Genomic DNA, 12,614 nt, shown 5'->3' with positions numbered 1-12,614 from the left:
TCAGGACAGATGAGTTAAAGGTAGAGCTATTTGGCCACAGTACCAGAAGACATGTTTGGCGAAAACCAAAGACAGCATTTGACCACAAGAACCTGATACCAACTGTAAAGCATGGTGGTGGAAATATTATGGTTTGGGGCAGGTTTGCTGCTTCAGGGCCTGGGCAGCTCACCATCATAGAGTCCACTATGATTTCTTCATTGTACCAGAGGGTGCTTGAGGATAATGTGAGGCCATCTGTCGGAAAGTTGAAGCTCAACCGAAGGTGGACCTTGCAACATGACAATGACACCAAACATACCAGTAAATCCACCAATGAATGGCTGAAAAGAAAGAAATGGAGGGTTCTGGAATGGCCAAGTCAAAGCCCGGATCTATATCCCATCGAGATCTTGTGGGGAGATTTGAAACGAGCTGTGCATGCAAGAAACACCTCAAACATCGCACAGCTGAAAGAATTCTGCATGGAGGAGTGGGCAAAAATTCCCCCCAGTCAATGTCAGAGACTGGTAGACAGTTATAAGAAACGCCTTCTTGAGGTTGTTTCTGCCAAAGGGGGCAATACCACCTATTAGAGCCAAGGGTGTACTTACTTTTTCCACATGCGAAATTTGCATTTTTGTTTATTTAGTTATACAATGGACTACAAAATGTAAATGTTTCATGATATTTGTTATATTATATCACCATTATCTATCAATATTGTTGAAATGAAGATCAAATAGCTGTATGTTGAAAAAGTCAAAACTTTACATGGGGTGTACTTACTTTTTCACGTGACTGTACACATACATACATATATACACATATACATATATACACATATACATATATACACATATACATACATAGATAGATATATAATTATTTATATATATATATATATATATATATATATATATATATATATATATATTGTTGCGGACATGAGGATTGCATTTTTTTGATTGTGTTGTATTGTATTGGAAATGGTGATGAACATTGTTTGGATATGGCCCCTCCTGCCTCCGGAGTTGTGTAAAGATAAAAAGGGCGTCTCGGTAGTTAATTCCATAAACACCACATTGCAGGACACGATAAAACCCTTGTTCAGTAGCTTATATCTTATTATGTGTTTTAGAGTAAGGCCTTGTCTTCCATTAGAATGACACTCCATTGCACCGAATCAATTAAGAATAGCTCCCCTTCAATAATTCCATTTCCCAGCCAAACTCTCCATCTGTGGGTAAAGCAGTTCACAAGCGTGGGGTGCACGCCCTCTCAATTCGCTGCTATAGTGAATATGTGCTCCGTACTCTGTTTGAACAGGAGGGGCGGGGTCGCCAGGGAGAGGCAAGCCCAGGGCGCGCCACGAAGGGCGGGGCTGTTCAGCCCCATGCCCAAATAAGGAAACAAGCCCGTGGCTCGCCACGAGGCGCGTGCCGTCGGCGCCATGCCCAAATAAGGAGACAAGCCCGTGGGATTACCATACAAGGTCACGAAACAGAGCACGGGGGGGAAGGGCGGTACCAAAACCGAGGGGGGCGTGTCACACCCGCGCTGAAGGTTTGGACAGAAGGGTGCGACGATCGCTGGGACAAGTGACACCAAAGATACGGCAGATGAGTCCAGGTGCGTAAGAGGGTTGGCAGTCCACCGAGAGAGAGTTCAGAGTGGCACCGGAGTTGCGTGAGAGATACGCAAAGCCTTTGACAAAGAGCCGCTTCAACCAGCCCCGTTTCAACCAGCCGAGTGACCCTGCCGGCATGCGCTGTAAAGCCGAATACAAGGAGCTGCCGGCTCCTCGCTTCCCGCCCGGAGTGGACCTGCTCGCTGTGCCCTGTGATCCCACCTGCTCTTCCCTCCAAACGATTCCTACCCTTCCATCCATTTGCGTACGTGAATTTGTTCTGTTCGTGCTGTCCTGGATAGTAAACTAAGTCAGTATAAGCTAGTAATTTGCACTGTGTTACCTGCTTTTTCATGTCCGCTGTAAATACCCGTGACTGCTCTTTTTGCTTATGTGTGTGTAAATAATAATAAACCCCGTTACTCTTCTGTACATCTTCTTCTTCTTCCTCTTTGCATTCGTCGTCTTAGTCTTTTCCACATTAAGTATCTGTGGCGCGATACGGCCAACGTTTGGGTGAATCGGGTTTAGTCGGGGAACAACTGCTCGATAGCGGTGCCTTCGCTCGGCAAACAACATCCTTAACCGCGTACCGTAACAATATATACATACATACATTTATATATATAAAACAGTTTGTGTGTGTGTGTGTGTGTGTGTAATGTTACCAATAGACTCCTAAACGGAGAGGCTCACGTGCTTGATATTTGGCATAGACATGGCCATTGAGCCTGGGAAAAACATGGCCGACCTAAAAAAAATTATTTCATAATATTTTTTTACCATATTTTTACCTCAGCGCATTTCAGCGAGGAATATTATACACGGAATCTGAGCCAGTGGCAGAGCAGCGCGCTGATTCGCTCAGAGCGATCACGTGATGTTCCTTGCCGCCATAAACACAGTTACGCGTTCGCACGTAATTCAGAGCGAAAAGCGATTGCGTTTTTTCACATTTCAGCGAGGAACATTGCCATTCACACCATATAGGTTTTTTTTCTTTCATCTTTAGATCCATATTTTTTTTCAGCGAGGAATATTATACACGGAATCTGAGCCGGTGGCAGAGCAGCGCGCTGATTCGCTCAGAGCGATCACATGATGTTCCTTGCCGCCATAAATTCACAGCAAGTCGCATAGATTTTAGCATGATTAGCATTTAGCATGATTTAGCATAGATAGCAGCATGTTTCACATAGATTTTTTTTCAGCGAGGGAATATTATACACGGAATCTGAGCCGGTGGCAGAGCAGCGCGCTGATTCGCTCAGAGCGATCACGTGATGTTCCATCCCTGCCACCAGACCATTGAACATAAAACACAGTTTGTGTGTGTGTAATGTAATGTTACCTCCCCTCCCCTCCGTCCTCCCCCCTCCCCTTCGCCCCCCCTTCCCCTCCCCCTCTCCCTCCCATCCCCCCTCCGCCCTCCCCTCCCCCTCTTCCCCTCCCCCTCTTCCCCTCCCCCCTCCCTCCCCCCTCCCTCCCCCTTCCCTCTCCCTCTCCCTCTCCTCCCCCTCCCCCTCCCGACCCCCTCCCATCCCCAAGGATTATTATACACGGAATCTGAGCCGGTGGCAGAGCAGCGCGCTGATTTGCTCAGAGCGATCACGTGATGTTCCTTGCCGCCATAAACTCACAGCAAGTAGCATAGATTTTAGCATGATTAGCATTTAGCATGATTTAGCATAGATAGTAGCATGTTTCACATAGATTTTTTTTAAAGCGAGGAATATTATACACGGAATCTGAGCCGGTGGCAGAGCAGCGCGCTGATTCGCTCAGAGCGATCACGTGATGTTCCATCCCCGCCGCCAGACCATTGAATATAAAACACAGTTTGTGTGTGTGTAATGTAATGTTACCTCCCCTCCCCTCCGTCCTCCCCTGCCCGCTCCATCTTCCCCTTCCCCCCCCCTCCCCCCTTCCCCCTTCCCCCCCTCCCCTTCCCTCTCCTCCCCCTCCCCCTCCCCTCCCCGAGGAATATTATACACGGAATCTGAGCCGGTGGCAGAGCACCGCGCTGATTCGCTCAGAGCGATCACGTGATGTTTCTTGCCGCCATAAACTCACAGCAAGTAGCATAGATTTTAGCATGATTAGCATTTACCATGATTTAGCATAGATAGTAGCATGTTTCACATAGATTTTTTTTAAAGCGAGGAATATTATACATGGAATCTGAGCCGGTGGCAGAGCAGCGTGCTGATTCGCTCAGAGCGATCACGTGATGTTCCATCCCCGCCGCCAGACCATTGAACATAAAACACAGTTTGTGTGTGTGTGTAATGTAATGTTACCTCCCCTCCCCTCCCCCCTCCGTCCTCCCCTCCCCCCCTCCATCCTCCCCTTCCCCTCTCCCCTCCATCCTCCCCTTCCCCCTCACCCCCTCCCTTCCCCCTACCCCCTCCCACCCTTACCCTCCCCCTTCCCCCACCTCCCACTCCCTGCTCCCCTTCCCCTCCCCCTTCCCCCACCTCCCCCTCCTACCCCGCCCCCTCCCCCTCACCTGCAATGCCGGGTACTTCTGCTAGTATATACAGACTTGGCATTTAATATGGAATATTCTTTTTGTGGGGTTGAACTTGCTTTTCAAGATGACTTAGAACCAAAAGTTCATTGCAATTATGTTGAAATTATTCTAGATATTGTTAATGTGACCTTTAAAAGAAACAAAAACCACATTTGACATTTCGAAGCAAATAAATTGATCCTTGAAAGTGATGTAAACTGATATCGAACTCAATTCACGGACAGTACTGTGTTAAACTTCTGTACACGTTTTCCAGAAGTATCTCTTTATTTTGCACATTAGCCAAAAAAAATTTCAACAAAAACAAAAGCTAAATTATGACTGGGATTACAGACAGTAAAATTACAGTTCAGTACTTCGTGTAACCCCCACGAGCATTCAGGAGAGCATGTACACGTTGAGGCATGCTGTTCACGAGATTTGCCAAGGTTTGGACAGGAATCGCTTGCCATGCAGTTACAATAGTCTGCTGCAATTCACACAGAGGTAGGCTGCTGGTCCAAGTTGTCGATTTGATGCGTTAATTCTGCCCACAAGTTCTCTATTGGATTCATATCCGGGGACATGGCAGACCACTCCATATGCTCTACACCACAGTCAGCAAGAAAGTGTTGGATCATGCGAGCACGATGAGGCCGTGCATTGTCATCTTGGAAGACAAAGTTTCCTCGAAAGGCTGCACGAGCAAATGGAAGCAATGTTTCTTCCAGAATGACCCTGTACTTGAGCTGGTTCAGGTTTCCATTCAGAACAACCAGGTCAGTTTTGCGCCCTGCATGAAAAGCAGCCTAAACGGTCACCCCACCACCTCCAGCTTGGACTCTTGGCACTATACAATCTTCGTTGTGGGCTTCATGCACTTGTCTGCGCACTCGGACGCGGCCATCTTGACGATAGACCAGAAATTTAGACTCTTCACTGAAGGTCACGTGATTACAGTGTCCTGGCTGCCATTGATGGTGCTCTCTGGCCCACTGCAATCGGCGCTGGCTGTGTTGTCTGGTCAGGCGTGGCTTTCTCAGGGGCCGCCTGGCACGATAGCCTGCTTGAACCAGTCGTTGGTTGACTAGCCTTCTGGATACAGGCACATTTGTCAGTTGCTGCCACTCAGCCCTAAGCCGATTAGCTGACTTGGTACGGCCATTGCAGACTAACCGGTGCAGCTGGCAATCATCTCTCCTTGTGGTTCTGCGTGGACGTCCTGGCCTCGGTATTGGAGTAGGGACACCCGTCTGAGCATTTCGTTTCAGGATCTTTGACACCTGACCTTGAGTGATACCATACTGCCGAGCAATAGCACGCTGTTTCATGCCAGAATTTTGTAAAGCCACCACTCCATGACAAACAGCATTGTCAAGTTGACGGACCATCTCCAGAGGAAGCGGCAATAACTTTTGTAGACGTGCAGCAGTTGTTTTCCACTAATACAGAACACAACAACCCTTATATACCCGATTGTGAAGCCAATCATCAAATCTACCTGTCCTTACATTTTGTCACGCCACCTGTGATATAATCCTGTTATTGACTTCTTGCTGCGAAAGACAATCAGTGACATGGTTCTTTCAACAAAGACATCACCGAAGGGTAAAATAAACTCACCAGATTGATAAACTGAGTTCAGAAAGTAAACTCAAGTCAAGAAAAAAAATATATATCCATATTAAATGCCAAGTCTATATGTATGTATATATATATATATATATATATATATATATATATATATATATATATATATATATATATAGTTACGTTTGTAGGGGGTAGGCAGTGATTACTTTAGTTCAGGTAGATTTGCATAAATTAGCATGCTCCAATTGTTGTGAAGAAGAAGATCCACCATGTAATAAGTAGGATCCTGGGTTCGAATCCCGGTCAATCACTGAATTAACGCCAGGGGGGTTGACTCAGCCTGTCATCCTTCCGAGGTCGGCAAATTGAGTACCAGCTTGCTGGGATGAATGATCCCGGTGTGTACCCCAGTTTAGAATAGGTATACCGTATCCCTGCGCATCGTAAGAGGCGACCAAGGGTTGGCGTCAGAAAGGGCATCCGGACATAAAAACATTGCCTCAAACAGGGAACCATGATTGTCATGGGGCTGCAAGGCTAACCCCTGCTCTAGTGGGGAAAATGGCCTTAAAACGATCATTCATTCATTCATTCATTCATTCATTTTCCCTTTTGGCACCACGCCTTAGACACGTAGCCATAATCCCACATTTAAACGCCCTAAAATAAACATACAGGTAGCCAGGACATTGAGCGCTGCCACTGACAACCCCAACTTGGATAGCACACACAGGTTGGGCAGGCCAAAGCAACGCCCCGAGGAGCCGTGAGTGGTCAAGGTTTTGATTGACAGGAAGGACTGGTCAAGAGCAACTCGGTGATTGGTGAAGCACGACCGATGACATCAGAGAGGCGTGTAAAATAGTTGGAGCAGCAGACATCTTCTCTTCTCGTTTTGGATGCCAAAGCGAATTGTTGTGATTGCTCCTCTCCTCCCCCTTCTCGGTTTTGGGTCTAGCGATATCGGTTGTGGGCCGGCATCTCCTCCTCGTTCCCCTGTTTGTCTGGCCATTGAGAGCGAACATTCCCTCTTCCACCTCTTGTTCGAAAAGCGATAGCGGACGGTTGGGTTTTGCTCTCTGCATGGGGAGGCTTCATCATGGGCCTCCCCATGCAGGGTGCAGCAGTAGGGGTGGCAGGCGAACAAAATGGCGGCACCTCGCACATGGCGACGAGGGCCGCGCCCGCTGCGCAAATGGGGGTGGTCGACATGCAAGCCTTCATGGCGCAATTCATGGCGGAAATAAAGAAAAAGAATGAGTCTTGACAAGATGGGGGAGTGGATGGCTAATCAAATGAAAGAAATGAAGGCTCAGGGTGAGCGAGTGGAAAACCATATTGGGGGATTGAAAAATGATATGGGAAATCTAATTGAAGGGTTTGGAAACAGAATGGGTGACCGCATACAAAAATTTGGGGAGAACATTGATCGCATGTTGAGCGAGGAGGGCACATTGGTATGCGACGGGGTGGCGCGATGTGAGAAGCGCGGGGAAAGCGAGGTGGAGCCAAGCACAGCCAGGTGGACCGGGGTAGAAATCGCGACACGGGGTATAGAAAAGCCGACGGCCGCTGAATTAGAAAATTTTATTTTATGTGCGTCAGCGGTCGTCGAGCTGAATAAGGAAAAAGAAATTATAGTTGCAATCGGGGTTGAGGAGACGGCAGAGACAGGAATTGAATGGGAGGAAAAAATGGAATGTACACAAAGTCTGCATTCGCATCATGTCGTGCTGCCTAACCAAAATGGGAGTTTGCAGTTGGTGCAGGAGAGGAGGATCCCGAAGGTAAGCAGGGCTGTGTATGGCACGAAAAGGTTTGGCGCGAAAAGATTTTTCGTGCGCTTGGGATCGCGACGTCACCCGGGCGCTCGTGGGAGGTCTGTGGTGTGCTGTATGAAGATGAATGGCGCGCGTGTGCGAACGGCGCCGGAGCGCGAGTGTGTTACAGAGAGTGAGGGTGAGTGTATAACGGAGTGTATGTGGGAAGAGTGTGAAACGGAGTGTGACCAAGAGTGTGCAATGGTTGTAGAGAGTGTGCGGGAGTGCACACCAGAGCATGTTGTAGAGCATGTGCGGGGATGCACACCAGAGTGCGTGATTGGGTGTGCGACCGGAGAGTACACACCCATGAGTGTTACGGAGTACGTAACGGGAGAGTGTGTGCTGGGAGGTGTGCGAGAGGAGTGCGTAATGGAGTGTGTGGAAGGAATGAGTGCACCTGAGTGGTGTGCACCTGAGTGTGCGAGAAAAGAGTATACACGAGCGAGTGCAGTGACGAAATGTGTGGGATGTATGGGAGGCGCTGGAGCGCCGCGTTTTGTGAGTGTAGAAAGGGTCGCGTGTGGATGTGAGAATGCGATCCAAGCATCAACGCAGACCGGAGCAGCGTTTAGGCCGACGGATAGCCGACGCGAGCTCTCGGGGCATGGTGTGCTTTGTGTGCTGCGGGAGCCGGCGGGGATCATTGCCGCGGCGCTCTTGCAAGGAGCGCCATGCACGATTCGGGCCGGGCCCCGCCCTGTATGGTCGGTGCCACGCTTTGGCGGGAAAGGCGAATGGCACGATTCCAGGGGGGGGTAGGCCAAGTCGGACCTTCGCCCCGTCGGGCGCGGTGCTCCGGCCGGGGGAGGTTGGGTCATCGTGCCGGAGACCGGAATGCTCCGCACTGAGATGGCGCCTGGAAACTCGGCCCGAGTATGCCCCCTCCTCAGAATCGAAAATGATGGACGGACCCAACCAATAGGAGACAGACCACCAGTATGCATTGCTCGGCTTTGCGAAGCTGAGCAGTACAAATGTATTCCCGCACGAGAGGCTCATAGTTCAGAGGACTGGCATAGTAATAGTATTGGGGAATGGTACCCGGTGTAGAGGGATGGTAGCTCTACCATCCCTCACATTGGGGCACATGAGCTATAGTTTATGGGGTTTGGCAGTGAAAGCTAGCCGAGGGCCGGCTAGGATAATTGTTAGGGATTTAGAGAAATGACAGTTGGGCCAAGATTTAAGTAGAGACATTGTACAAGTAGTGGGGACGTAGTCAGATTAGATGGATGATAATGATGATGGAGTGCTTAGTGTAAGGGAAGACGGGAAGCACAAGTATTAGAGGGAAGCAGGTAGTTTGATGATGCTTTGTGTATGAGCTTGAGGATGCGCTTTAGGCGCAAATGAGGCATTGCTCGAGAATGATGTGTGTGTGTGTGAGAAAGTGTATGGCTGGAGTATTGTGGACAAGTGTAAGTGTATTGAGTGATTGGCTTGCATGGGGTGCAGGTGAGAATAGCTGGTGTGGGATACATGGTGTGTGGAGTGAGTAATGTGGAATGAGTGGTGTGGAGTGCATGGTGCGAAGGAGTGGATGGGGGAAGATGGACCCCTTCACGAATACCCGGGGAGGGTAGTTTAAAGTTAGATAGAGGGAGTAGGTAAATTGGTTGGATATTGACATCTGTGGTGCGAGTAGTAGCAAGTTGTTGCTTTGAGGGGTGCATAAGTGAGTGGAATAGCTGGGCGTGTGGGCTTAATTGGAAAGTATAGTTATTGCGGCACTCCACCACTGGTAGTCTGTCGGCCAGGTGAGGCCGCAGGTAGGCTCTGGGAGCCAGGTAGAGTTCAGTTGTGTAGAGTTCAGTGGGGCCCGATGATCCGAGAGAAGGACCCGGGTAGCCCATGCCAGAGAGGGCATCACGGGGTGAGAGAGCCAAGAGGGCCTTCCCCAGGTTAGGGTAGTTGAGGAGCTAGGCAAGCTCGGGTGGCGATGTCAGTGGCGGAGATGCGCAGGTAGGTAGACCTGCTGGTAGAGCCACACGACCCAGCCCCGAAATTGTGCGAGGGCACAGTGAGAAAAATTGGGGGAGTGAGACCCCAAATTGGAAGAGCACCACAGGATGGTCAATTGGAATTGGTTTTTAGAACCGCATTGTGTAAAGAGGCCAAATGGATTGGCAGGGCAAGACCCCGGGTAGTGTAAGTGAGTTAATGTCAATTAGAAGGATAGTTAGGATGAAAATCTCTTCGCACCATCCACATCCACTCACCAAGGTGACAGGACTCCACACCAGGTTTTGCAGATGTTTGGAATGTAAGACGCATCATGACGTGGGTTAGACATTGTGTGTGATTCCATCCCCTCCTTCTTGGGAGGGATTGGGGACGAATTTGGTTTAGGGGGAGATATGGGAGACAAGACGGTAGAGATGGAATTTGTAAATTGTGTAAATACGGGGAAGGGCAAGGGTAGTGTAGATTGACATGGGGGGGTCACATACGGCTAGGGACGAGCTTTCTCCGCTCGCTCTCCCACACCCCTCATGTCGCATTACCTTGTATTGTGTGTACCCTTGTGCCCTTGCCCCCGCTAACATCTGCCTTGTCTCCTCCCCACCCATGGACCCATGGTCTTTTGTTGAGGGGAGTGTGCAGGTGCCCTGAGCTGTGCGGCTGCACTCTTTAGCTGCACCCTGCTGCCTGCTGCCTGCACCGGTACACCATATGGACCACACGTTCTGTGGCCTTGCACCTTTGCTGGAGCAGACCATTGCTGCCAGCAGCATCTTACTTGCGGACCACTGTTCTTAAGTGGCGCACATGCCATGCAGTCGGACCACCTAAGCTGGCCCTGCTGGCCAAAATAAAAAGCGGACATGGTTTGTGCACTTTTTATTAATTATCTTTGGTGTGTCAGGGGGAAAGAAGACATTAAGTTTAACGATGGCACACCGAAGAACACGAAGCAAGAAGACGTCGCAGCTCAGCAGCCAGCCAAGCACAAGACATCGCTGATTATTAGTGAAATGTGATGATTGTGCATTTTGTTTTGGTGATGGTGGTTTTTGTGCATTTTTTTCTTATTATTTTTGTACATATGGGTGTATGGTGTATTGGTGCAGTGCAGTGCATGCGGTGTTTCCTCTTTTCAAAATTTCTTTTCTCTTTCCCACAAAAGGCATGTCCTGGGTTGTAGTATTGTAAATAGTAGTAGTCTTGTAAATAACATGCTCCCCACCACCGGCTTTATGTGTAGTTTGAAAATAATTCTGTAATTCGGTTAATTGTGGGTGTGAGCCCGTTAGATAGTACACAACGCAGCAGGTGGGACATATCTGGTGTTTAAAACTCTCGCACTCAGGGTGTTAGGTTAAATGTAGAGGGAAACTACACCAAAGTGTCACACTAATTTAAAAGGTAGTCCTGACCCTTGCTTGAAGGCGGCCGTCCTCACTGGTATGTGGTTCGGCTCGGGGACGAGCCTGGCGAAAGGATGGGTGCAGTGTTGCGGTTTTGGGAACCCACACAGGTAACATCATTAAAGGTTAAAGGTTGCACCCCATAGTTAGGCCACATGCAACACGCAGGTCACCTTAGAACCTTAGTTATTTATTAGTATATGTGAGATAAGGCCATTCCCAATAGTTATCATCTGCGTTGTGTAAAACAAATAAGAGTAGGCCCCGTTCAGTTTGCAGCCCTCCCTCCAACCGACTCCATTGAGCACTATCCAGTCTGCACCCCATTGCCCCTCGCAGTTTGTTACGCGTTGGGCCGGCAGCGTTAGCTGCCAGTTGCTCACTCAAACCAGCCAAATGCCACGAGGTAAGGCCTGGACAAGGGGCGGAGCGCAAGGGTGGGGAGTGTGGCCATGTCAAGCGGACATCAAGGGCGGAGCCGGTAAGACCCCATCAACCAACCAGGGCTGAGGCGACATCGCCAGACAGGGTGTGGCTAGAGATTCCAGAGGGTTCGCTGGGCGTGGCAATAAAACCCTTTGCGCGAGGCCCCCACCTCAGTTATGAGGAGGACATGCGCTGAGTGTTGAGCTTCAGTTATGAGCCGGGGTCCTCTGTTGAACAGTTATGAGAAGGGAGAGGCAGGCACTCGAGCATTGAGAAGGACTGCAGCGTTGTAAAGGACTTGTGTGAAAGGATTGTCTTGTTTGGCATTCGTGCAGAAGGACTTTTGGTGGAAGGCGCCAGTATTGAAGGATTTACGTGGCATTGCGGAGGACTTGGGGAAGTGGCGCATTGTACCGCGCTATACCGGGAGCGCGTATAAGGCGCCGGTACAACTATTACGTACGCAGTATAATCGCCAGCCTACCTTCCCCCCAGTATAACTGTCCGATCCGCGCCACCGACACGCGGCGATCTCGCCCGCCGTCTACCGTCTACCATCACCATCAGCTCCGTGGTACGAGTCGGGGAACGGAGCGGGCTGTGGACACCATCGGTGGACCCTCAACCCGACCATCTACAACCCCGTGTGAGTGAGTCTGAGTGTGAAAGGGCCCCTGTCCAGGATTAAGTATAAGACTATAAGGCTGCCCTGTGTATCTGCTTCTTCCTCTTCACTGTACATTTCTGCTTCTTTTCCTCTTCTTAATATGTACAAAGTGTAATAAATTACCTGTTCTTCCTGGTTTTCCTCTTAATTCGACGGTCTTAGTGATTTCTCCATTGGGTAAGCGTGGCACGATCACAACCGCTCCAATTGGGTTAGTTCCCGTTTACGGCCCGAATCGCGGCTCGCTATCGCTCGGCGTGTCCACTAACGCCGTGGTTCGGGTGGGGTTATTTCCGTGCTTCATGGCCGGTGTTAGTACTTAGGTAATAAGACTAATTCGGCTTAAAACCCGATTTAACACCGACCGGAAGGAACGTGATAGCCTCGGGATCGCGTGGGCTAGTAAAAAGACAAGGGGATTAATCCCCCCCTGATAAGGGGGAGGCCGACGTTGGAGATCCGCAACAATATATACATACATACACATATATACACACAGACATATGTAAATACATACATACATGCACATATACACACATACATGCATACACACATACATATGTACATACATGCATACACACATACACATGTACATACATGCATACACACACACACA

Source organism: Myxine glutinosa, chromosome 9 (genome assembly GCF_964187855.1).
Source record: "Myxine glutinosa chromosome 9, kmMyxGlut1.1, whole genome shotgun sequence".
NCBI lineage: Eukaryota > Metazoa > Chordata > Myxini > Myxiniformes > Myxinidae > Myxine > Myxine glutinosa.
This window is presented reverse-complemented; position numbering follows the sequence as displayed.